This window comes from Equus caballus, unplaced genomic scaffold (assembly GCF_041296265.1).
Source record: "Equus caballus isolate H_3958 breed thoroughbred unplaced genomic scaffold, TB-T2T haplotype1-0000016, whole genome shotgun sequence".
NCBI lineage: Eukaryota > Metazoa > Chordata > Mammalia > Perissodactyla > Equidae > Equus > Equus caballus.
In genome coordinates, this window is record NW_027222391.1 from 11,157,660 (window position 1) to 11,181,800 (window position 24,141).

General features: G+C 47.3%; 1 protein-coding gene and 1 long non-coding RNA gene across 51 annotated transcripts in view; one reads left to right on the top strand and one right to left on the bottom strand.

Annotated features, from left to right (window-relative positions):
* The window catches only part of LOC138922840 (heparan sulfate glucosamine 3-O-sulfotransferase 4-like), a 205,028-nt gene that overhangs the window by 152,656 nt on the left and 28,231 nt on the right, over positions 1–24,141 (bottom strand). For 19 of the 50 annotated variants that reach the window (XM_070259280.1, XM_070259279.1, XM_070259300.1 and 16 more), the window contains exons 1-6: positions 21,065–23,157; positions 20,716–20,921; positions 18,618–19,095; positions 18,402–18,521; positions 16,555–16,760; positions 11,579–11,851 (exon numbers count right to left, since the gene is read on the bottom strand). The gene's annotated coding sequence lies outside the window, so the exon portion shown is untranslated. Of the gene's footprint in view, positions 1–10,728; positions 10,872–11,578; positions 11,852–16,554; positions 16,761–18,401; positions 18,522–18,617; positions 19,096–20,715; positions 20,922–21,064; positions 23,158–24,141 lie in introns of those variants that run through there. The other 31 variants (XM_070259281.1, XM_070259277.1, XM_070259284.1 and 28 more) reach the window with 15 other exon arrangements.
* Positions 193–6,600, top strand: LOC138922844 (uncharacterized). The gene is made up of 4 exons (XR_011436001.1): positions 193–517; positions 1,264–1,309; positions 1,908–1,968; positions 2,247–6,600. It is a non-coding gene; the product is annotated as an uncharacterized lncRNA (long non-coding RNA).

A 24,141-nucleotide genomic window follows, 5' to 3' on the forward strand; every position in this document is an offset into this window, starting at 1 on the left:
GGGGCCCAGGTAATATCTGGAGTACAGGTGGAACAGGCAGAAAATTTCATTAATGTAATTGTATGATTTCATGAACGGACAGAGTTGGAAAATAGGATGGCAGGGTAGGGCAGAGGGACCTGGAGGGCCCAGGATGGATGGAGAGATCAGCTGGGCTGGTGGGAGGAAGGGGCCACGGGCACACCCTCTTCATGTCCCCTCCCCCACCCTCTGAAACCCTTTGTGACTCTTCAGTGCTCTGTGATGCAGGCCTGGGATTATAGGCAAGTGCGGACACTCTCAGAGCTCAGTTGCCTCAGGCAGCCTTGCGATTCAGAAAATGGAGTTCAGTCAATGGAATGTTCTCTCATTTCTGAATAGCCATATGGAGTTGTTTTTGAGCATCTGCTCAACATTCTTAGATAGTGACTATAACCTCACCATCGTGTGTGGGTTGTGGTTGCTTCTTCTGTTCCTGTGCTTCCTGGTGGGGATTCCATCTTTACCAACCTTGTGGAAAACCAAAATCTACCAAAAGGTAAGGATCCCTGGGCAAGCCACCAACAGGGATTTTTTATTGTTGTTTCCATTTCTAGTCCCACATTTTTAAATGAGTTGGTCCAGAGAGACTCCTAAGATGGCAAGTCTGAATAGAGGATAGAACATCATCCTTCTAGGGGAATAGGCCAGGCAGGACTAGGGGTTCAGCTGGGACTGTTTCCCATTTAAAACTCACAGACCATCTGGGTGTGGTGGAGGATTCCCGGATAAAATCCCATCAGTGATTTCACGGCCCTGCATTAGGTTATTTAGAGAGTTTGGGTTCTGTGTAGGAGAACACTGTTCCCAACACTGGATCACGAGTCACATTCCCATGACGGGCGTCATTCGACCAAACCGTCCTTTGTATTGGGCAGATCAGGAGAGCAGGGCTGAGCCTCTGAGCAGACACTGGAGTGTGAGCTCTGTCCCAGGATACAGGGTCCTATCTGAGGAAGCACAGATGTGACTGGGGGCCTCAGAGTCTATGCCCTCCTTGAGCAGAGGACTTCTGACTGAGAATATCAAGTGTGGACTCTAGCCAAAAATCCTCCTTCGAGTTTTTCAAAGAAGGAAAAATTGAAAGTATCTTATCACCTTTAGAAATTCAGAAAGGGAAAGCACACAAAGTGCTAGTAATAAAAATAGAGAGTGACATTAATCTTGGATGAATATCTGAGTTTCCTAGAGAGAGGAGCAAGCCAACTAAGTCCTCGCTCCTCATTCTTTTCTTTTTGTTCTCAGCGTCAGGGCAGAGCCAAGAGGAGAAGAAAAGGTGGAACATCAAGTGGTAAGGTTCCACCTATCCCACCTGAGCTCTCCAAGGGTGACACATCCTGTCCTCTCCATGAGGTCCCAGGTCCATGGTCTCTGAGGATGTCAGTCGCTAGATAGAGTCCCTCTCAGAAAATAGAGGCCTCAGAGGAAAGGCTCATGGGAAGGTAGTCAGAACCCGAGACATTTCTCAGATTCCTGCTCTGCCCAGCTCTGGGCATGAAGCAGTGATGGGCCTGGACAATGGGTGTTGCCCAGTGGGTTGCCGTGGGAGACGCCAAGAGTCAGAACTTCTGTGTCCTGACCTTGTGAAACTACGTTGACTTCCTGGATGATCAGACTCCTCTTTGAGGTAACCATTGACCTATGTTCCTCACATGGTGGTTTTGAACATCCCATGGGATAATGTATGTGACAGTACTTTATAAATGAAGCAACAAACACATGTGAACCTTATTAATATTATCATTGACCGTTTGACCACATCTACTGATTCTTGGGGCTTTCAGAGTTAATATCCCGTTAATATCCCAAGGGTCTCCCATAAAGGGACTCCCGTGTAACACCTATGCTTCTACCTTTATTACATGTAATTCACTCTTCTGGTTTCCCAGGTTGGAGAAACTACCAGAGGGAAACAGAGGAGAAAAGGAGGCTAATTTCTATTCTGAAAAGGTGACCAGTCTTTTCTTTCCTGATCCCTCTTTGACATGTTCTCTGCAATTCCAGGGATTCAGTACAGCCTGCAGTAGTCATGGGAGGGGTTTGCCATAGGAACGGGTATGTGAATGAAGGCCTTGGGGTGAGGGCTGCTGAGTGTATGGTGAAGTCATAGATGTGGGGCATTGTGAAGGGGCAGCAGGCTTCAGGTGGCCCCTCCCCTGACAGGCCAGCAGGTCCTCCTTTCCTTGTTCTGGTCCTGGCTACAGTTTTCTACTTCCTGTCTCCCGCAGGCCCCTAGGCCGGCCTCTCGATACCACCCGCATTCGTCAACTATTATGCCCAGACCCCTCCTGTGAGGTGTGTAATAGCACAACTGCTGAAATCAATCGGCTGCTGTTCCTGGAGGACCTGGAAGATGATACTGCCTCTGTGTCCTCTATGGCTTCCACAGCTTCTGGGACTGAGTCATCATTCACTCTGTCCTCTGCCTTCTCAGAAGTCCCTCCAGGAGACCTAACACCATCCCCTCCACCTGACCCTTCCCCACTGCCCCCCTCCGTTCTCTCACCTAACCCAATGACACCCTTAGCTGACTTTCTTTCACCCTCACCACCGGGTCACTCTATGCCACCAGAGCCTATTCCTCCCTTGGAGTCCAAATTCCCAGCAGACCATTCCCCACCCCAACCCATTGCCCTTCCCCCTCTCCCACCACATGACACCCAGGCAACGGGTCCTATTCTCCAACCAGAGGCCACTCTGTCTCTGAATACGATCTTCTCTCTTGACCGCACCCTTTCCCAAGATATTAACCCCTTACCAAATTTGCCCCAGATAATGAATCCCAATGACTCACTGGCTTGTCATCACGCACCACCAAGCCTGTCTGTCTCACCACCGACAGACCACCCTTTAACTGTGACTCAATCTAAATCGGTTTCCATCTTATTGAAGTCTGTTCCAGAGAACTCATCTCCAGATAGCCCTGGGGGGTTGTCCACTTATGTCCCAACAATCAGAGGCACTGACCATTCAAGCCTGTCCATTTCAGAATTATCCTGGTGGCAAGCTTGTGCCAAAGACTTGTTCTTAGCACCTTCCACCTTGGCACCACGTGATTTTAATCGAGAGTTTCTTGCCCTCCATTCTCCAGAGTCCTCTCTGGAGAGACACCCTACAGCTAACCTTATAGAGCCTGGTAACCTCTCATTTCTCAGCCCTCATGTCCTGGCACTCCTGGAGAGACAAGTCCGAAAGAGGAGTGATTTCCTGATGTGGAAGGAAAAGGAGAAGGAGAAGGGCTCTTTTCCAAAACAACTTAGGCCAGGCCACCAACTAAATCCTTCGGGGAAAATGTCAGAGTCAAATGCTGATGAGTGTGACTCAGCATTCTCCCTTCCTTTCTGGAGCAGTGCAGGCAAACCAAAGGAGCTGCACATGCATGAGCAGCCCCCATATCCTAAAATCTTGGAGGACCATTTACAGGAAAAATGTATGCAGCTCTTCTGGGGTCTCCCATCTCTGCACAGCGAGTCCTTGCCCTCTGCTATCCGTGACTCACGTGACTGCACCACAATCTTCCTTTTCAATACCATCTCAAATGCCTCCATGGGCCAAGAATCCCCAGTACCTCTCCATCGCCCACCTCCATCCTTGCCTGAGATCCAGCCCCAACCCTTGCCTCAAACCCTGCCCCAATCCCAGCCCCTACCTCTCACTCAGGTCAAGTCCCAGGCCCACCTTAAATCCCCACTCCCAATCCTACCATCTGGTCCTCTACCCCAGATAAGGATCTGTGGAGTGTGTTACCATAGACCCCCGGATGAATCAGAGTCTCTCACCTCATCTGAAATTCAACAACTGGAATGGAAAGTGTTGCAGAAGCAACAGGAAAGTTTGTGGGGTTCCCCCTCTGTAGTCCAAAGATCTCAGGAAGAATTTTGTTCTTCAGCTCCCAACTTTCCTTACCATCAGGCCTCCCAGGCCCATGCCTCCATCTCCACCCTTCCCGTAGAGTTTCCTCTCAGTGATGAGCTGAGGAAGAAACTGGAACATCACCTTCGAAAGAGGCTCATCCAACACCGGTGGGGCCTGCCCCGCAGGATCTGTGAGTGTCTGTCACTGATGATGCCTCCAAGAGATTTCTCAGAGATAGCTAAGTCAGAAAGCAATCGTGGACTCTCACGGATCTCGGTGAACAAAGATCTAAATGTTGGATTGAGCCAATCCAAAAGCTTCCATGAGAGGGGTTCAGAACTGCTTCAGGTAGAGAAGGAGATGGGGAAGGATCAGGGGCATAGCCCAGAGAACGGCCCAAAAGCTCATCTGTTGAGTGACCCAGAGAGCTCTTCAGATAAGGATCCAGCATATGACTCTGAGAAAGACCTAAATAGTCACATGGCAAGTCTGTCAGGGAAAGCTTCAAGGGCCTTGGAGGAAAGTCTAGATCAGAAACAACTTGAAAATGTCCTGAAAGCACATTTGAGCAAGAAGTTTGAGGAAATCAGTGAGGCTCGGCTCCCTGGGACGGTGCGCAGTTCATGGCATGCTAGCAAGCAGACATTGCTGCTTTCTGACAAACCCCGCACCCAAATAACTCAGAGGAGTTTGCCACCTTCAGTGGGTGGGGACTCCTCCCTGAATACCTTCAAGGAGATTTGCTTCATTGATTCCAGTGCACAACAGATGATGGAAACCCATATTAAAAGTTTCCGTATGAGGATGGAGTGGGGCCTGCCCTGCAGGGTCCTTGAATCCATACAGGCGTTTAAATTGGAAGATGCTGCATCCCAGTCCTTGCCCTATTTCTACTGGCCCCCCTCAAATAACCCAACTTTGGAAGTCGACTCCAAATCCGAGGGCTTCGAGCCCCATAGAGGAAGCTCTAAATCTGTTCTTCAAGAAAAAGCGGAAACAACAAATTCAGCCCTGGTCCTGGATCGTCTTTGCCCTGCTACATCACCTATGGGCAGGGAAGGACAAGGGGTGCCGAGACAATCACCCTCTGGTATCAACCAAGAGATTGCAGAGGTTGTTCAGAGGAGTAAGGGTGCCAGGCAGACTCATCTGCCTGTCACATGTGGCATCACAGGCAAAACGAGTCAGAAATTTACTCAACTAGGCAACAGATGCCCCCCAGAGCTGCCTGCAAGGCAAGCTGGTGCCAAACCTGAGACAAAAGATGAGAGAGTGAGTTCCAGTGATAGAAGAGAAGGGCGACAGGACAAAAAGATGAAGTCGGAACCCTTTTCCATGTACAACACGGCCAGGGACATATTCAGGGCCAAGGAGCTCAATGCTCTGCAGTCAAAAACTGGTAGTGTGTTGACAACCAGCAAGCCAGGAAGCTCCCAAATGATACGTGAGAATCACAGTAAAATAGAAATTACTGGGACCATTGAAAGCCCTGCACCAAAAAGACAAGTTCCCCAAGACCCAAAGTCATCGGATCTTAAGGAACATCTGTTTGGGGAATTAAAGTCAAAACTAGAGAAGAGGAATCAGAGCCAGGTCCAAGGCCAAGACACTGACAGGTCCCCTGCCTCAGAGAGCTTGACTTACAAGGCCTCACTGACTCATGCCCACGGTGTCTCCAGTGGGGACATGGGAGCTTCCCAGGTGCTGCGTGTCCATCTGGAGGACAGTGGGATCAGCAGGCAGCAGCGGCAGGAGCCTTGGGTCCCTAAGAAAGACCTAAAGAGGTCCGAGGATAAGAAATTCCCACCAGCTACAATGAGACTGAGCCCTCCGGGCCCCAACAAAGAAGAGCTTGGTGGAGGGGATGCAGGGTTGGGGACATCCCAACCTACAAGAAAGAGTTTCCCTACTCAGATCACAGCATCAGAGGAGACGCTTGGGAGCAAGTCTTCCCAGACCTCATCACAGAAGGCACAGCCTCCTCCTGAAAGTCTGTTCAGAAAAAAGATGAACGACATTTTTCAATGGCTTCGTCCTGGGACAAAAGGCAAAAAGCAAGAACATCCCCCGGAAAAGGGCCGCCCCATATCATCTGCACAGAGCAGAGGCCTGGTTAAAGGGAGAGCTGCCGTTACTGGGACCACCACGGCTCAGAAGACCAGGACGGTCCCTGGGAAGTTCCCAGTGGAGAAACTGGGGCAGCGGTGTGCAACAGAGGTCACCCGCCCTCAAGAGCCCCTTCCTTCCCTGAGGAAGTTTGTGAAAACTGAGCAGAAGGCAGAAGAGCAGGCCCAGGCAGAGCCCGTCCAGGGGCATCCTTCCAACTACAGGGCTCCCTCCTGTAAAGTGCCAAACACCAAGTCCTGCCACCAAGAAGTTGTCTTTGCTGGCCGGAATTATCCTACATGTTCTAGATGGATCAGAGACCAGAAAGGACACCCTCAGAAAGTCGTGGCGTTTAAAGATCAGCTGTTGGATCAGAAGCGTCCCTTATCTGTGCCCCGCAGGGAGCATGTGCCCCATCCAAGCTCCACCTGCAGGCGTCAAGCCGGCCCAGGGGCCTCCAGCTGTTCTCACCACTGCTAAAGGCACTATGTTTAGGGATCCGTCTCTACGTCAACAGAAAACGCTTTTCCAGCGTTTCGAGAGCGGAAAATTTCCCACCACAAAATAATTCCTTCTCGTGGAGAATATTAATTCTCCCCAATAAATGATTCTCTAATAATAGTGATGTCTTTTCTGTGTCCTGTGTTGGGGGCATGGGTTTCAGGTAACTCAGGGCTTGTGCTTAGGGAAAAGGAGGAGTGAGTTCAGCTCTTACTGATTGCTTCCTCTGGCTTCTGAAAGGTCACCAGTGCTCTGCAGCTCTTGTTGACAAAGCGATATCACGTGCCCCCAAAAGCCCATTTCCTCCCTGATGAAGTTTGAGGAGGTGGGCTCTGCCTCCTGCCTCTTCGCTTAGCCTTAACGAAAGTGTAGAGCAGCCCACACCTTCCGCTCACTGAATGTTTTACATCCTTCAGAGAGTAGAGAAGACAGGTGTTCTCTATCCGAAGAGGGTCAAGAATAGGTATGCAATTCATAAAACAACAATGAAGAAAAAACAGTGGCTTCATCATGATTTAGAGGTCAGTGACCAGAGGACCCCACAGGGGGTGAACCCTAAATGGGATTTGGGGGGTGGGGGAGGGTATTGCTGCAGTGGATCCTGGGCTGGTGGGGGAGGGGCTAGCAACAGCACAGACACGCCTTAAGAATCTGTCATGTGAGTCATATTAATGTGTTAGGGAAGAATACTTTAAACTTTACACTGAGGTTTCCCTACTGGAAAGGCACCTGGGGGAAGTGGTTCCCCTCTGTAGGTATTTCTTCAGACTGCCAAATGATATTTTGTTGCAGAGCAAAAGCATCACTCAGCTGCCAGTAGTAACAATGTTGACCAAGTAGCCACCTACCTCCCAGGATAAAATAAAGCTGAGAGTAAGGAAAAGATGACTTGGAGTAAGCCAGGAGGAAAGAAAAAATGAAGAGGGGAAAGAAGGACCTTGCTGGTAGAACAAAGCTTTATGCCACATCATCATCCATATGGTGACCCTGTCCTGTTCCCCCCGCCCCCTCCTCAATCTGATCCAGGCATCACCACCTTGAGGCTGATCCAGGCACTGCACAGCACACTGATGCCTTATTCCAAAAAGGCACTGGGCTGTTCTTTGAATACTAAACACTATCTGCAGGGAGGTCATCAGGCATGGCATCCCCCTCTTTGGGAAGGTGATCTTGCTGCCTTCCGTCCATCTATGCTTAATAGGAATATACAAGATCTTGCCCTTAATGTGTACAGTTCACCTATCAGGATGGAAGTGCCGCCTCTGATATTCACGGCCTTGGTGGAGCCATGGTTGGTCTCCCCCAGAACATCTGCAGCTCATGAACCAGAGGTGAGTCCCAGACTATGCACCAGGTTACAGATATATGGGGGTCTCACCATGGACTGCACACATACCCACCCTTACAATAGGGGTTTGGAGGAAAGGCAACTCCACTTAGACAGACTGGGACTCAAAAATTGGCAAAATTCAAAAAGCATTATGATGGTGAGCGTGAAATACATTAAGTTGTAGATGTCTAAGTAAAATAAAGATGGTTACAAGGGTGGAAAAATAAAATACCAATTTTGTTTTCTAAAAACAACATGATTTTAAAACTGGAAGGGAGGAGAAAAAGGGAAAAATAGAATAAAATGATTGTTCTGTAAGTAATAAGAGGGGGTCAAGACATAGGTGACAAACGAAATAAGACTCCAAGTAAGGGAAAGGAATTTGAGGTTTCCAAGCCCCTTGAGGGAAGCTCTAAAAGTTTTCAGGGAAATAAGGTGCAAACAACGAATTCAGTCCCCATCCTGGATCTTCCACTCCCTGCTACCTCATCTGCGGGCAACGAAGGACAGGGGGCCCTAAAACCATCCCACTCTGATAGCGACCAGGAGCTTGCCAAGGACATCCAGTCAATCGAGCATGGCAGACAGACTTCAGAGATCCTCACACACAGCTTTATAGACAAAGTGAGTCAGAGTAAGACTGCACTAGACAATAACAGATGCAGCCGAGAGGTGCCCACAAGGCAAGCTGGGGCTGGACATGTGCCAAGGGATGAGAATGTGAGTTCCAGTGATAGAGAGGACATGATTCAGGGCCAAAAGATGGTGGAGAAGAATTGAAAACATTTTTCCACGTCCACCATGAACTTCAGGGAGATATTCAAGGCTGAGGAGCTGTGCGTTCTTACATCACAATCTTGTGACATCTTGACAACCAACAAGTTGGGAAGCTCCCAAATGGTAAATATCAATGTGAGCAAAGTAGAAACTACCCTGACCAGTCAATGTCCCTCACCAAAAATACCAGTTCCCCAAGATTCCAAGCCATCAGACATTAAAAAACAGCTCCTTACCGAGTTGAAGTTTCAATTGAAGAGCAGGGAACATAGCCAGCCTAAAGGCTCTCCCGCTGACATATCCCTTACTTCAGATAGCTTGCCTTCCGACTCCTCACTGACTCAGTCCCAGAGCGTCTCCAGTGGGGACATGGGAGCTTCCCAGGTGCTGCAAGTCCACTTGGAGGACAATGGGCATTGGCGGGAACCCTGGGCCTCTAAGCATGTCTCATGGAAATGCCAGGATAGGAATTTCCCACCAGCTGCAAAGACAGTGAGACCTCTGGACTCCAGAGCAGGAGAATGTGGAAGCGAGGATTCAGGAGTTGGGACGTCTAAAGCCAGAAAGAAGAGCCACTCTATTGAGGACAGAGAATTAGAGGGCACTTTCCCGTATCTGTCACAGAATGAACAGTTTCCTCCTGAAAGTTACTTCAGAAAAAAAATGAGGCAGTTTTTTCAGTGGATTAATTCCAAGAAAAAAATCACAGGGCAGGAAAGTCCCCAGCAAAAAGCCAAGTTCACGTCAACCTTTGCACCGCTCCGAGACCCAGCTCAAAGTGCAGCTCTCGTGAGCTGTGGGCCTCCTGAAGCTCATGAGCTCATGGCAGCCATCGGGAAGATCCTAGAGGAGAAACCGGCATGGAGATACGAACCTGAGGCTGCAGAGTTAAGTCAGCAGAAGGGGGAACTGCAGGCCCAGGTAGAGCCTGACGAGGGACATCCCTCCAACTACGGGGCTCTCTCTGACCCACAGCCAGGGGAATGGGCAAGGACCACATCCTGCAGCCAAGATGCTGTCCCTCCTGACAAGAGTTTTCGTACAAGGGTTAGACAGAAAAGAGACAGGATCAGACAGCCCTGGAAAGTTGTGGCCTTCAAGGACCAGCATTTATGCCAGAGTCAACCCCCTTCCCCACCCTAAAGGGAGTCTGTGCCCCATCCAAGACCCACCTGCATGCATGATGTATGCCACGTCCCTCCGGCCACCCTCACCTCTAATGAAAGCACTGTGTTCAGAGATCTGACTCTTCTATTCAAACAGGAAATGCTTCTCCAACACTTCCAGGGAGGAAAAATGTCCCCAAAGAAATCATTCAGTCCTTGTTGAGAAAGCATTGCCATTTTCACGAGAACACATCCTCTGATGAGAACCATGGTTAGCACAACCAAGAATACTGATCGTCCTCAATAAATGTTTCTGCTAGGAGAGAGTAGTGTTCTCTGTGTGGTGCTTTGGGGGAGTGGGTTTGGGGTTCCCAGCGCTTATGCTCAGGGAAAGGAAGGAGGGAAGTCAGCTCTGACTGATTTCCTCATTTGGTTTCTGCAAGATGACCAGTCCCTTGTAGGGGGCCTGACAGTGGCTTTCTCAGTCTTATCTTGGGTCCTGTATTTGACCTTACTCAGATGTCCTGTACTTAAAACACTTTACTTTTTCATAAAAAGTACAAAAAGTTTACTCTAAAAACTTCCGGGCCTTCTCAAAATGAGAAGAACCCTTCAAGTCCAGAACTTGGCTCAACTTGTCTTTCCATCTGCTCCCTCACTATCCTGAACTATACACAGCTGCAGGGTGGGATGCGTTCCTCTGGAAGGATACAGCCAGAATTTCCCCTTGTTGCCTCAGAAAGTTTTGGAATTGGAAGTGTGGGGGTGTTTAGGCCCTGAGGTGAGTGGCAGGGGGAAATGTTGCTCTTGGATCTCTTGGTGAGGAATGAATGTCACCTGCTCCTAAGAGCCTTTCTCTCCCTCAGGAGGTCTGGGTGGTGGGCCGCGTCCCCACGCCTCAGCTGACCCTAACGAAAATGGGGGGCAGTTCACCCTTCCCCTTCCTCTACCCTTCCTGGAGCAGACGGGAGGAGAGACCTTGCAGCTCTGAAAAGGACCAGAGATATGAATATTTTCCTGAAAACGGTAACTTACCTTCATTTAGAAAAAGTTGCTGATTCCTGAGTATCTCACAGGTGAGCAGTCAGTGCAGGTGTGCGTATGGGTGGGTTTTGCGATTGTGGACACTGGAGTGGCCAGGGCAGGGTCCAGGAACTGGGTGGGTCCCACCGAAGAATCTGTTATATGTGGGGTGGTAATCTGTCTGGAAGGCACATTCTGAGCTCAACAATGAGGTCTCCCTGCATGTGAGGACACCTCAAGGAAAGGGCAGAGACGCTCCCGAGGGAAACTTCCTCAGGATGCCCAGCTTGGTAGAATTATTGCAAGACCAAGAGATCACCTGGCTATCATTTGTAGGAATGGTCGTCAGGCAGCCACCCAGAATTTGGGGCAAAAGGAGACAACAAGTAGGGAAAAAGGAATGGTGGAGTGAGTGGAAAAGGAAAGAAAAAATGAGGAGGGGAAGAATGACCTTATCATCACACCTCATGATCCCTGAGGGTCACTTCGAGCTCAAAATGTCCCTTCCAGACAGATTAACACCCCACATCCTGGCCATCCACTCCACCCAGCACTACCTTACCTAGGCCTCACCTCCTGGAGACTAATCAGGGCTGGGGGGAGCACAATGATACCACTGCAGCTAAGAGAACTTGGGATAGTCTTCGAGATTGAAGACAGTGTCTCCAGGAATGTTGTCAAGGAGGTTGTCCTCTCATTTGGTGCCTGCCTTCCCAGCCATGCTACATCTTACACCAAGGTTACAGTAATTTAGGGGTGTGTTAGTTACTATATAACAAATACCCCAAAAGTTAGTGGCTTAAAAAACCAAGTATTTATTAATTCATAGTTTCTGTTGGTGAGGGATCTAGGCAAGGCCTACCTGGGTTCTCTGCTCCAAGGTCTCTCACAAGGCTGCAATTAAGGTGGCAGCTGGGGCTGGGGTCTCAGCTGAAGGCTTGACTGGGGAAATACACACTTCTTTGCTCACTTCTATAGCTGCTGGCTGGATGCAGTTCCTCAAGGCCTGTTGGACAGAGAGCCTCAATTCCTGGATGGCTGTTGGCTGGAGTTGGCCGGAGGCAACCTTCAGTTCCTTGTCATGTAGGCCTCTCCAACATGGCAGCTTGCTTCATCAAAGCCAGGAGAGAGTCTGCTAGCAAGACAGAAGTCACAATCTTGTAAACTAACGAGGGAAATGATATCCCATCACCTTTCCCTTATTCTATTAGTCAGAAGCAAATCACGAGGTCCAGCTTACACTCAAGGGGAGCAGTTTATACAAGGGTGTGACTAGCAAAAGAAGGGATCTTTGAAACCTTCTTAGAACTCTTCCTAACACAAGGGTTTCTTCTTGGACATCCCACTGAGTTCACTGAAGCAAAAGTGACCAAAGGGACCAAGTGGATCCTTGTGCTCATCCATATCCACGTCATCAAAGGTAAAGCTGTTTAATGGCTAAGCGGAGAAACGTCTGGTAAGAAAAACATCAAAGAGATTGAAGCATCCAAAGAAGCAGGGAAAGGTGGCATGGAGGTAAAGGCGGTGTGGGGTCATCATGAACGGTAAAGTGAAAGGAGCCCTTAGAACCACCTGCCTCACCACTGCCAGTATTCAGACTTAGAGGGGAGGAAAAATTAGGAGCAAGACGGCTCATCCTCGCTCCGCCACCAAATCTCCACTCTGCTCTAGCTCCCCGACTATAGGCCTAAAGAAGCAACCTTCAGTTCCCATAGAGATAGCCAGGCTTATCGAGGAAGCAAACCCTACAGCTTGCAAGGTTTAACTTCTGCTCTTATTGATATATTTAATATAGCACATCCATAATTTCAAATTTGCTTCTCACAGCTTGAACATCAGAGAGAATGAATCACACAATCGATGGCAAAGCCAGTACTAGGGAATTCAGCATGTAGCTCCCATTCTGGGATGTTTTCCATGAACCCACTGCCAAAGAGCTTCTAACCAAGGGAGAGCTGGTGGCTCAAAAGGGCTGACTTACTGGCTGGGGTCACAAGACAAGTCATACCTGGTGCCCAGATATTTGCTTCTATTCAGAGAAACACTGGATGAGGCAACGAGACAGAATTTGCACACTCAGCACATCTAGGCAGTGAACTGTCCAAATGAGGTGACAGTACCACCCAGGAGTGATCCCACACTCTTGTTCTGCTTCTAGTACTGTTTTCCTTTCTCCCAGATTCCAGTTCCTATGGGAAAGCAGGACTCTTACCAAAAGAAGGAAAACGTATTAGCTGAACAGTGACTGGAGAGATGAGGAGGAATTTCTCTAGATTTCATGGGCTTGCTGCTTATACCCAGAGATCAGTGCTGTGCAGCTTGGGGGGTGTGGCGGGTGGGGGTGGGGGTCTCATTTACATGGTACTCTGTGGCACCTGAAGAATTTTCAGTGACATAGAATGTGATGGGAATGGGTTACCTGAATTTTTATACCCTCAAGCCCACACTCCAAACCTAATGTCAGGGCGAATAAAATGCATGAATTGACTGGTACCTTGATGTGGCTTGGGTATGGGAACCCCAGATCTCAGCTTCAGGCACTGTGAATTTCTCTGGTACCAGGTGCTGCCTAAGGGAATCAGCTTTCTTGAGGCAGCCTTCACATGGATTAACACTCAGAACTGTGCCGTAATCTGCAGCCACAATGAAGGGGCCCAGGCTATGAGAAGGGGCTCTTCTCTCTTTTTTTTTTTTTTAAAAGATTGGCACCTGAGCTAACAACTGTTGCCAATCTTCTCCTTCTTTTTTTCTCCACAAATCCCCTCAGTACATAGTTGTATATTTCAGTTGTGGGTCCCTCTAGTTGTGGCATGTGGGACGCCGCCTCAATGTGGCCTGAGGAGCAGTGCCACGTCCACACCCAGGATCCGAACCAGTGAAACCCTGGGCCGCCAATGCGGAGCGTGCGAACTTAACCACTTGGCCACGGGGCTGGCCCCGGGGCTCCTCTTGAGGCCTTTCCTCTGGAACTTCCATTGGCCCTGGATCAGAGCCTAATTTAGGCTATTTTCCTGGGGTCACAAGGACACGTTTGGTCTTCCTTAGGGAGGCCAAGTGGAAGCTCAGAGATCTGTGGAGGCTGCCTCCCTATCTCTCCCAGGAGACTCGGGGTCTGTTCCTTCCTTCTATGGGGGCCAGGAGGTAGAGAAGGAACTGAGTATTATGCAAGTTTAGCAATGCTTCACTGTGGGAGGGGGTTGGGCTGACAAGAGTAGGTAATTTTCCTTTGCAGGGATTCTTGCCCAGCTTGAGGCAACCTTCATTTGAAGCAGGATAATGCTGTTTCTACCCTCCACCTGAGGGGATTCCAGAAGGAATAAAAGTTACCTTTCCTCATTTGTCTTACAGGAAGTTCTGGGCTTCTGGGTTCAGGAGTTATTAATGGCTTTCATGTTTCCTGAACCCAAGCAGAAGTTGTGAGACACCTGTTGTACAGTCCTGTCCAGACCCTCATGTGGGAGGAGACTTTAGCTGGCTGCTCCAAGGAGAGAGGAGATAGGGGTTGACACAAGTGCTGGGGTGAGAGAAGGAGAGTTGCCTAAAGGTAGCAGTGGCTCCAAGACCCTGAGAATCAGGATGTAGACACGAGTCCCTTAGGTGGACGGGTTCTGTGTGGAAGTCCTCTAGCAGACAGCACAATGTTTTAAGGGATGAAGTGATGATGCTGAGATGACTAATCATCAAGCCCCATCATCTTGAGAGCTGTCGCAAGACACGGCATTGCTCACACTTAGCACAGAGGCTGTGCAGCCACTGGCCTTTCAATGGGCCTGAAGGGCTTGGGCAATGAAAATCCCAGGGGCAACCAAGATGGACTCAAGATCACAGGCTCTTACCTACATATTTGATGGTGAATACTTAACTAAATAGGCAAAAAGCTCCCATTAATGACTACTATTGTATATCTTCCTACCCTTGAAAATGGGGTCTTTGAGCCAGATTTAATTTAATTTAGAAAAATTAAGTACTGCTTATTGTACTTCAATGTTGTGAAACAAATTTATGCTTTTTATGTATATTATCCCATTTAAACTTTACAATGCTTTGAAGTAGGTTTCTTTACCCTCTTTTATAGAAGGGCACGACCTGAAGGACAGAGAAGGTAATATATATTCAGAGTGCTAGCACAGAAGAGGGAGCCAGGGATGGAGAGCCCCCTTACGCTGTGAGGGATTCTTTGGATGTAAATGATGGCAAGCGCAATTCAACTGACTTTAAAAACAGGATCTGTTGACTCAGGCACCTGAAAAAGCTCTGGGAGTAAGGCTGCCCTCACGCAGGAGGATTCATATTGGGGCTCAGCTGATGTCATCAAGTTTCAGTTTCTATCCATTTCTCTGCTCTAGATTCTGGACTGGCTACCTTGTAAGTCTGTCTGGCAAGTTCGTAGCTACATCTTCCAAACTAAAAGCGCAGCTAAAAATGGGTTGTTTCTCCCACTAGTCCCTTCAAAAGTCCCACTGTGCCTTATTGTTTCCTGTTGGGTCACATGCCCATCCCTGACCAATCACTGTTGCCAAAAGCATGGACCAATCTTTTTGGCCAAGCCTGACTTCAATGCCCTCCTTTAAAGTAAGAGCGTTAGTGGTAAACAACTCCACTTCACATGGACTGAAACTGACAACGGGGTTAGATCCCCAGAGGGCAAAAGAAGGACTATTTTTAGAAGGTGAGTGAATGCTGAGTGTCAAAATAAAAACAAAAACAAAACGGATGTCTACTTCAACCCTCTCTCTCACCACCCCATTTCTGCCTTCTTGTCTAGAGTCATGCCATGGACTGAAGGTTAGAGTTAGAGGAAATGCCAATTCTGTGGACAGGAAAGGAACTCAAAGGGGAAGGAATCAATCAGAGGCCCCAACATCCATGCAGATAGACCATCCAATGATCTGATCTCTCACTGTCTGCTCCTTCTCATCTTAGAGTCCTTTACCTTCATTCCAGTTCAGTTATGGCCATATCCTAGAACTTATCACCAGCAACACTTGTGTGTTCTGAAAAAATACAGTCTGACATTCCTCCCTTTATCCTCTCAGCTTCTGCCCTCAGCATGCTAATGCCTCAACCTATTCAGGAACTACAAGCCACTCCATACTTTCCCCTGCTTACCTGACAACCTTTGTCTTCATTTCCTCCCTCTCCAAGGAAAACTTCATGGGGCATCACTTAATCCTAAACCTAAATATACTGCTCTGCTCTAAACAGCCTACCCCCTTCTTTCATTCGTCCTGTCTAGCAAAATCCAACTCTGCCTGTTTTAGAACTGCCTTCAAATAAGGGCCTGCTTCCTCTTGGATAAAATCACACAAGTGTGTTTGTGCCCCATAAACTTCTGTTCTACATCTGTTGCTCAGCTCCACCACTGCCTCAGAATCCAGTCATTCCTCCTGTGTTACCATGTGCCAGACGCTCTTCCAAGCACTTGGGACACCCAGTGGAGGCAACAAACAGAGGCCCTGTCTCGGGGGAGCTTCTGTGATTGTTTTCTCAGTCAACTCGCTTGCCTAAGTTCTCAAAACAATTCCACTTTCCTACACCTTGTCCACACTCCTCGCTCATTGATCATATGTGCTGGACCACCAGAGGGAAACAGAGAAGTCATCAGATGGGAACTTTTCTTCATAAAAACTTCAAAACAAAACAAAACCAAAACCAAAATGAGATCCTCCATCTCTTCTTTCCTCCTTCCTTCCCACCATACTGAAAGGTTTCCCTCAATGCTTTCCTTAATCCTCCCAACCTGGGATCTGCCCACCCTTTCCAAGTCACACCACTTTCACATGTGTGGACTATCTGCCTTAATTATCTACTTTTCCAGAGGACCAAGACTACATTTACCTCATCACAGCTGGAAACACCAAGCAGAGCTCAGAATCCTCTGGAGGAATACATTGGCAATGGGAGGGATCTATGGGGAGGTCCTGCCCAGCATGCTCTGGGGCGGGGCCACGTCCAGGGGCAGGGCCTGAGAGACTCTGAGAGCCTGTTTGGCTTCTTGAGGGCGACGGCACTAGCAACACGGCCAGACATCTCACCTCAGGCTTCTGGAAGATATGAGTTGAGATTTAATTCAAAGACAGGTTCTGAGGAAGGTTTCTGGATGCCTGAGTGACCTTCCCCACTGCCCAGCCTGAAGGATCCTTTCCTCCATCTGCCATTTCCATTACGGTGGGCAGGCCCTCACAGCCCCTGGGCCCCCAAACTCTCACTCCAGGCCCAGCCTGAGAAGGCGCTCAGAGGCCTGGGGGCGGGCTGTGCCTGCCCAACACCACCCCCTTTGACGATGGCACTCTTAGGAACTCCACCAAGGTGAGAATAGTAATAAATAGAGTAACAACATTGACAACTGTTAAGGCTTCACCTTACACTGGCTGCCTGGCCTTGCACAAGTAGCCTGAGTCTCAGATCTCATCTATTATGTGCAGATACTGACGTGTACTGATAGGGTTGGTCCTCGGAACTGGAATGAATGAGTAAAGAGTTTTGAACAGTGTTTACCTAACACTAGAAGTTTAATATGTGCTACCCATTATTATCACTCATTTAAAATGCTAGGCCTCCTCTTTATTATTTTAGAAGTATCAATTTACCACTCATTCATTCTTCCTTCCTTCAGAATGAATTTATTTAGTACCTAACATGTGCCAGACACTATGCCAGGCTCTGGAATACAATGGTAAGCAAAAAGGTAGAGTCTCTGCCTTCATGGATCTTACAGTCTAGAGGGGAGATCAGGCAGAAATCAATCATACGAGATTGTGTAAATGTCCCATGTTACATTCTATGAAGGGTTCATGAGCTGGTTGTCGATGCCAAGGGAGTTTAAAACATGGGGATTTGGCCTAACCAAGGAGAAGAGGGTCTTCCTCACCCACCCCTCAGGAGCTGATAAGGCTTAAGAGGTAAAAGGTGAGTAGGAGACAACTTGGCAAAGCAGGGAGGGAGAAGTGTTCCAGGCAGAGGAATCTGGGTGATGAGAGCAGGGAGAGTGAGGAGGGAGGAACGTGATGCAGCAAGAAGAGGGAAAAGCGTGGGAGGCACCGATTAAGCAGAGTTCTCTGGGCCAAATGAACTAGTTAAGTCTTTGGAGCAATGGGGAGCCAGGGGAAATTTTTAAGTTAGGATTTCTTTATATGTGTAGGGTATTCAGATTTTAGTTGTATTATTTGAGTTTCCAAAAGATTACTGTGAATTAATACTGTGAATTAATGAATTACAGTGATTTAATGTGAAGAATGCTTTGGATGGGGTAAACAGGATGTGAGAGACCAGTGAGAAGGCCACTGCAGTAATCTACGAGAGAAATGATGTCAGCATGGACCACAATGGTGGTGACCAAAGTGGAGTAACGTGGACGGATGTGAGTGGCATGACTTCATTAATTCTAATAAGACGGAACATTTTTCCTTTTGTTTCGCTCCAGTGCCCAAGAGGTACAGGTTGGTGCAAGATGTGGGGTCTTTTATAGAGTTGGACAAGTCAGCAGACACGAAACATTTGAAAAGGCTGCTTGAACTGCTGACTAGCCAAAATCAAAGAGGAAGTTGACCTTCAACCCTTTGTTTTATTCCAGCTGCAGAAGTCATTTTCAGTTACTCTCTGACTCAAGTAAACACCACTCCCTGTCACCTTATCCCTTTGAGGGTTGGTTCACTTCTACATTTTCACTGGGACATGATTCTCACCGACAGTAGAAAGTTCGGCACCCAGACCTGCAGATGTGAAGACACTTGCTCCTCTCTCGAACTATTAGTACTTCTGGGAAACACGTCCCAGTGCCAAACTGTCCTGGTCCTGAAATGACCCTGTTATTTGGGGAGGTAGTAAAGGAAATTACATGTGTTAAACCCCGAGCGGCACTCTCTTTGGACATCGAAAGGTGTAAATGATAAAATACTTACTAGACTTAAAGACCAGGGAGTAAACGGGGGGCTGGATGCTGCCCAGACTCTGTGTGTCAGCAAAACATATCTGAGCTCAGCGAAGTAATCCAGGACCAAGTGTTTTCCTCAGTGGAATAATTAGACAACAGAGGTGGGCAATTTAGAAAAGATAACTTCTTCTGTCCCTGCTTTAGAATTTCTATTACAAACAAAACCCAAGCCTTAGCAAGATTTAAGAGCATGGGACAAAGACGGCTAGATGTTGAACTGCTGGGAGTGGAGCCCACGTTTTATTTATCTTTGTATCCAAGCACATCCGCAGTGCTTGCCACAAGGCAGATACTCAGTGAATGTTGGGTGGATCAAGGATTCCTCTGTCTTTTCATGGGGTATTTATATGGTATGGGAATTCAGTCATTTTTTGCCCCACTAGGTAGAGATGGATGCTTTCTGTTCTCCATGTTTACTTTGAACACCATTTAGCTACAGGGATGTTCTAAAATGAAATAATAAGGAAACCAGCTTTAATACGATTTTATATATACAGACAGATACACTTTCTGACCACGTGCAGATATGAATGCTCTCCCTGGAAGATGCTTTTGTAACCTAAATTGCACTAGAATGAGGTTAGAGATGGGGAAGAAAGGGAAAGTAAGGCAAAACTCACAGCTTAATTTCTAGACAGGATTGCTGCTTTAAAAATGAATTTCAGGTGCTTCTTGGCATACTTGGCCCAAGCACTGGAGATTTAACAGTGATTTGTGATTTGGTGTGACCCAGAACATGGCCCAATGGTCCTCTATCCTTTGAAGCCGTCAGTCTGTTTTCTTGATTGCTGTTCTGGACTTTCTCACCGTCACTAACCATCAGGGCCCCATTCCTTCTGCTCTGTCCTAGTGGAACAGTCCCTTGACCTTCATTCTCCCACTACTCTAGTCTCGACTTCTCCTTGTTGCCAGATTACTCTATTATTGCTTCTCAAATTGTGGTTCCCAGACCAGCAGCATTAGCATTGCCTGGGAACTTATTAGAAATGCAGATTCTCGGGCCTCACTCTGGACCTACTCAAGAAGAAACTTTGATGTGGGGCCCAGCAATTTTAACAAGCAAGGTAATCTCCAAGGTGAGAACCACTGCTGTACGTAAAGCTCAGTTCTGAGCATATCACCCCTTTGCCCAATACCCTTTATTGCTTTCCTGCCGACAACCACATGAGTGTGTGTGTGTGTGTGTGTGTGTGTGTCTGTGCGCGCCCTTCTATCCAAGGCCTTCTGCAATCAAGCACCAGCTCAGGTGTCCCCACGCAGGGAGGTGTGTTCCACAGTCATCCTAATGGGTCACCTGCTCTTCCCTCTGCTCTCCTGCCGCCTCTCTCTGTTAATGTTGGGTCCTCTGCTATAAATACCCACCTCCTCCCTCTCCTTGGAGAAACCTTACTCATTCTTTAAGGCTCACTTAAAAATTAATATTTATCTAAGGAATCCATACCTGTGCCTTTAAAACCAAATAGTACTGAAGGCTTTATAAAGAACCACGGCAGGCCCTCCCCCACCTCACAACCCCAATCCTTCCTATCCCCCCAGTTCCATTCCCCATGGAAACCACTTGAGCCGTTTCTATCACAGTTGTTCTGGTGTTTACCTCTATTTATATAACTAATACGCAAATACTTGTATTTAAAAGTAATTTTAAAATATTAGACACTAACTTCTTGCCGTGGTAGATAAAATTTGAGTAAGTAAAATTGCAGGTGGATGAAATTTGGTCGACACCCCATTCCCCTCTTCACTCTTCTCAATCTTTCCTCACTTAAATCTTTATTCATGCAAAGTTCATCTTGGCATGGAAGGTGACTCCTTTCCTGGAACGTGTTCAGAGACTGCTCCTCCCCTGCTCCCACAGAGCTGTGTATCTCTCTTAGTGCACTGTCCCCCTTGCCCTTCCACGTTTGTATGTATGTGTCTCCCATTCCCACCAGCTTGTAAGAGCCAGAAAAGTCTAATCCGTCTTTTACTTTCCCAGAATCCTCCCAGGGCAAAGCACAGGGCCTGGGATATAGCACACACTGAGCAAACGTGGCCAATTTAACCGTAAAGTAAAATATCTGCCTGACCTTTGAAGCTTGCTGGTGTGACAGCAGTACTTGGAATGAGTCTTCCCGTTCCAATGTGGTTTTCCAACATTATTGTGGGAAATAGTAAACTGGAGTCAGGAGACTTGAGCCACACCACCTTCTTGGTGACTTCTTTTAAGACCTTGGGGAAGGCACTTAATGGTTTTGCTTCCGTTTTTTCATCTATAAAGTGGCAACAATAATATCTATGGACAGAGTTGTAGGGAGGACCAAATACAACAGCACAGGTTATCAGGTATAAGGCGTTACATTGATTCCTTATGTTTAAAACAAAAAGGCAAACCATTTTCTGGTAGCACATAGGGCTATAATGAACATTAAAACCAACCTTTAAATAGAAAACTTTATTTTTAGATGATCCAGGGGGTCTTTCTTCCAAGATCAGCCTAAGATTTTTTCGGAGGAAACTGTATTCTCATTGTCCTGAAATTTGAAGCAAGAAAACTCAATCGTTTAAGACCATTTGCCTATTCTTACTTGTTGATGAGAAATCACGACTACTGCCACCCTTTTAGCCTCTGAAGGAATTGTAAGCTTTGTCTTGATTTGATGGCTCAAAAATAAAATCTACCAAAGGTACGTTTTCTAAGCCTCGTCTGGCTCTACCCATTAGAAAAGTGTGAGCTACTGTTCTATCAAAACTAATTATATTTTAAATCTACAACCAAGTCTCAATTACCAAGGTTAATGGGACTACATACATACATAATTCTCTCTTACATTTATCCAGTGTTTTTAACTTCTTCAAAGCACTTTTCACTGTACTGCATATATAAAACAGATGCATTTTTTTAAATCCACAAATAAGGTAAAAAATAAATCTTCAGATCAATAATTTCAACTTTGTACCTGTCAAAAGCTATTAGAACTTGCAAAATTGTCTAATAGGACTTTCATTGCCCTACTCTCCTCTCGACCCCTCTCAACTAAGGCCAGAAAAGACCGAAAGATCTGGAGGAATCTCCAGAGGAGAGGAAGCCAGAGAGGGAAGGAAGCCAAGGACCTGGGCCATCCACAGCCTGGATCATTAGCTCCAGCGTAATTGAGAATAACTGACTGTATGTGTGACTATGGCCAGAAAATCCAGAAAGAGATGAAAAGGCAAAGAAAATGACGTGTGAGTAACAGTATTTACAGGGTCTGTCTTTGTCATTCTCTCAACAAGCATTACTGAGTGCCTACTGTAATGACAGGTGCTTTCAACAAAGAGGATGGACACAGCATGAACAACCCAGGCAAGACTGCTATTTTCATAGTGATGACCTTCCTGAATGGTGCAGACAGACAACAAACACAAAGACACACAACTTCACATAAACGAGATAACTTCAGGTGGCACTAAGCTCTGTGGAGTCCATAAACACAGGAATGTGATAGAGCCTTGGGGAAGGGATGCTGTTGTAGATAAGGTTGCCAGGGAAGGCCTCAGGGTATCGGAGCTGCAATCTGTGAGAAGAGCCCACCCTGTGCAGGTCTGCAAACCAGATGGTGGAATGAGTGAACTCGCCAAGTATGCTAGAGGGAGAGGGGTCCAGGCCAGTTTCAAGGGGTTCCAGGAAAGTCACTGTTCTGTGGTTATTCACTTTGTGTCCTTTTAGGGATATTACTAAAACCTCTCCAGGACCCCGGATTTATTGCCTCTACAATGCGGGTTGCTAACACTGATCACCTGGACAGGGGAGCGCTGAGAAATAATGGGTAAACAATTGTGAGGAGCCACATAAATGCTAAATAATGCTCATGGTAATAAGCTTTTATTAAAGTCAGCACCTTGATAGGCAGCTCACAATCGGATACCTTGGCAAATGTGTAAATTGACGTGGCTGCTCCCTGTGCACACCAGCACCATCCTTTAAAACAGAAAAAAATAAATGAGCCTATGGTCATGATATTCGAAGTAGTTAGTGATCAAACAACTGTCTGGAGAGAAAGCTGGTGTGTGAAGTGTACAATGGGAGCAGGAAGATAACGGCACATCACAGCCCAGCTCACGCAGAGGATAACTCATGAATTGACTGGATGCTTGCTGGTGCACACACCATCCGCTCCAGGGTGGTACTCTAACCCCGTCAGGACTAGGTGCTGCCACCAAAAGGCCCAGCAGACAGGAAGGGGAGTGAGAAGGAGCCAGAACAGAAGCATCTCTGGCAGCAGCCCTCTCTGGCCCTCTTGGCCTTGGAAAGCCACCCCTGGGGGAGGAATGAGCAGCCAGCACCAAGGGCCCTACCTTGGAAGGGCACCAAGGAAGTGGTGGGGGGTGTGAGGGAGGAGGGATGAGCATTGCATTTCTCCCTACGAGAATGAAATATGCCAACGCCAGGAGAGACTTCAGTTGTCGTTATAACTGAGCCTCCCCACACAGAGATATGAGTCCACCCCTTAGAAGCAAATCTTCCTCCCCCAAAACCTCCCCCCAAAATATAACATTAGCATCACAAAAAATGAATTCTTTTTTGTGGGTCCTACCATCTCTTTGATATAAATACACAAGTGCCTAAACATTCTTTCCCATCTCCCATCCCACATCGGCAATCAGATTGTGACACACACACACACACACACACACACAAGCACATGCTCACACAAATACCACACACACCCAATTCCTTTGTTAAGCCCTGGCTCAGCTATTATAAGGTACCTGTGGAGTGTAGGTCACATAGTAGAAAAGTTTAAATTACTGTTGCTTCTACTCTGAAAAGCAGACAGGAAGAAAAGACAATAAAAAAGAAAACACTTATTTTAAGGCTGATACTAAACACTCTACTCCACGTTCACTGAGGTCAATTTCCCACTGTGGGATGGGGAGAATCGAGATGATCTCTGAGGTGCTATGAACCCACAGTGCAGACTTCACGTTTTGAGGCTTGACTAGAAACGACGGGGACGTGAAAAAGAACATGGCGAGATAATCCTAGTCTTCAGGAAATTATGGTTTAAACTGGGCTGGAGAAAGACCAAGATCCTCAAAAAAATCTAATTGATTTTAACCAAATGGAGTAATTTTAAAATGTTAAATACACTGGGATATCATATTAAAAGTATTCTGGGAGAGCATGCCGCATGGGACATGGTAAGTGCTGAATTTCCTGCTGCTAAGGGAGGCATTCCTATCTGCCAGTGTCTCATGCTGCTCAGACCTGAACCATTCATTTAGGTAGACCATTTGTCCAAGTGCGTCATTTCCCAAAATAGCCAATGGAGGACTCCAGGGAGAACTGTCCTGAGGAGATGTGGTCATCCTCAAGGCCAAATCAGTCTAGACTAAGATGGTTCTTAGCAAGACTGCCCAAAGGGCTTCTAGACTTTGTTTGGTAAGTGTTGTTAATGCCTTGGTAACAATGGACTGTTGATAAGGTGGGAGATAATGTCAGAAGGAAGGAAGGTATCTGCTCACATCTTTTG